The following is a 2906-nucleotide window of genomic DNA, read 5'->3' as shown; positions in this document are numbered from 1 at the left end:
CAGCGGGTGGCGGAGGGAGGGGCCAACAGTAGCAGAGCAACAGTGGCGGCAGCACTGGCGGCAGCACTGGCGGCAGAGGGGCCGGCGACGATTGCGCTGGCCACGGTGCCGTCGATGGCGGCGTCGATGACGGGGGCGGTGATGGAGGCGGTGCCGGTGCTGATTGTGATGGTGCTTATTTTAATGATGGTGCTGTTGATGATGATTATTCAACATATATTAACTAATATCAACTCCACCACCAAAAATATATATTTGTGAAATTTCTCCACTTCTCATACTTTATTTATTAGGGGACAAAACAGAACTTACTTCCTTATAACGCTCTTTATCTCTCTCTCTCTCTCTCTTTCCCTCTCTCTTTCCCTCTCTCTCTCCCTCTCTCTCTCCCTCTCTCTCTCCCTCTTTCTCTCCCTCTCTCTCTTTCTCTCCCTCTCTCCCTCTCTCTCTCTCTCTCTCTCTCTACTACTACTACGGTGTTGGACATGTTTAACGGGTTCAAAACCATCTCAATTTCATTTATAATAGAAATTTTGTCCGCCTTCTTTTCAGACCTCACAGACCCCTCACCCCCAGTTATCTGGGTCTGCCTTCTCCTCACACCATTGGTTTGAGAATCATTGATTAATGCTGTTGATAGTGATGAGGCTGATTATAGCGGCGATAAACGTGTATATATATATATATATATATATATATATATATAATACAAATGATATGTGAGCATATGCATATATACATACATATATGTACATACCTACATCTACATTTATATATAGAGGCATATCCGGGCACAGGACGTCAAAACACGTGAACAAAAATGGAACGGGGACACAAACAAAGCACAAAAAAACGAACAGAATGAACACATAGGAAAACAAACAAGCCACATATGGAACTTTTCCTTCATCAGCTGCCTCTATTCTAAACTACACACACTATCTTCGAAACGTCTAGATAGAATAGAGACAGCTGATGAAGGGATATTCCAAGTGGCTTTCCGTTTTCCTATGTGTTCGTTCCGTTGTCTGTAGTTTATTGTTCTAACGTCCTGTACCCTGATATGCATATATATACACATGTAGATGTAAGTATGTACATATATGTGTGTATACATGTATATATATTCTTTGTATTATATATATATATATATATATATATATATATATATATATATAATAGAAATATGTTACAAGAAGAAAATAGAAGCTACATATGGAAATGTAAGGTGAAAGTAAAAAGAAAAGTAAGCGGAAATGCACATTACAAATGAAAAAAAGTAAAGGCTTTTTATGAAAAGTAACGATAGATATATACAATTATATGAACTGAAGTAGTAATAAAAGTCATTATTGTGAATTGTTAAAGAGATTCAAAAGCATACCGGTTTCATAAAATTACTGATTGAATACACATCGATAATATATATATATATATATATATATATATATATATATATATATATATATATATATGTTCACATACACACACAAGTGTGTGTGTGTGTGTGTGTGTGTGTGTGTGTGTGTGTGTGTGTAGGCGCAAGTATGGCTAGCAGTAAAGAGTTTGCTTTCCAGTCACCTGGCTCCGAGTTCAGTCCCTCAGCCTGACAACTGGTATTGGTGCGTTTTCGTCACCGTTACTTAGCAGTTCCGAGGAAAAGAGACATCTACAATAAGTACCGTGCTTTAAAAAGCAAGTACTTGGGTCGATTCGTTCCACTAAAATTTTTCAAGGTAGTGGTCAAGCATGGCTGCAGTCTAATGATAATTATCTTTATATATATATATATATATATGTATGAAGAAAATGGAAAAAATTGACGTATAGACGTTAATTATTTAAAGGCATTCATATACATGCAGAGAAATCCCTGCCTACAGCTGTTTCCACACCCAATCAATTCAATTACAGAAATAAAATTCAAATTCCCATATTCGAAACCAATCAATTCTGTATTTCTTCAAGGAGAATTTCAACGTGTAAGCTAATTCAGATGTGCGTGTTTTCTTGAATGCAAGCGTTCCTTAGAAAACCGTTATTACCATATATATATATATATATAAACATATTCAACATATTTGTGCTCGCGTAAATATGATACATATTTCGTTGATGGTGCTACGGTAGTTAAGAAAATATAGATATTATAGAGTGAAAGAGAATGATAGATAAAACGAGTGAGTGGGAGAGAACGTTATAGATAAAATGTGAAGGAGAGGGTAGCTAAATATATCAAGTAGTTGAACATATGTTTAACACTACTGAAGATTAATAAAATATATTATATCAAATTCCATTTAATTCCATCTAACATTGTTACGTCATCAATAGTTGCGTAAATATACGGTCAACGCTTATTACGTAAACATAAGAGCCTACATATTATTAGATATTATATATTGGAAAGTTATATGATAACTAAGAACACTAAAGTTGTTATTACTTTAAGATAATGTTATATCTTAAGTTTAGTTTAATAGGTTACTATATGGATTTTAAGTAAATATTTCAGAGAAATATGTTTAATCAAATTTACAGTAAAATAGATATATATTACCACTTATATTAGATTTAACTTTTATAATATTTAATTAGTATATTATACTTCTTTAGTATATTAAGCCCGAGAAACTGCATTATACCAGTGATATTTATCTATTTAAGTATATAAATATCTTTAATATATAAGCAATTATCAATAATTACTATAAACCTAATGATAGTTCTTAAATATCCATTGTGATGCCTGCACACAAGAAAATCCGGTTTCTATCTTAGTATTTAAGAGACGTCTTCTAGCAAATAATATCATATGCAACTCTTCTGAACAAAGAAAGCTGAAAGAGTTACAAGGTTTATAAGCAGTTTTTTTTTTTTTTGTTTTTAAGGAACGCTTGCATTCA

The sequence above is a fragment of the Octopus bimaculoides genome, chromosome 7 (assembly GCF_046866305.1).
Source record: "Octopus bimaculoides isolate indiv1 chromosome 7, ASM4686630v1, whole genome shotgun sequence".
Lineage (NCBI taxonomy): Eukaryota > Metazoa > Mollusca > Cephalopoda > Octopoda > Octopodidae > Octopus > Octopus bimaculoides.
Note: the sequence above shows the minus strand (reverse complement) of the source record.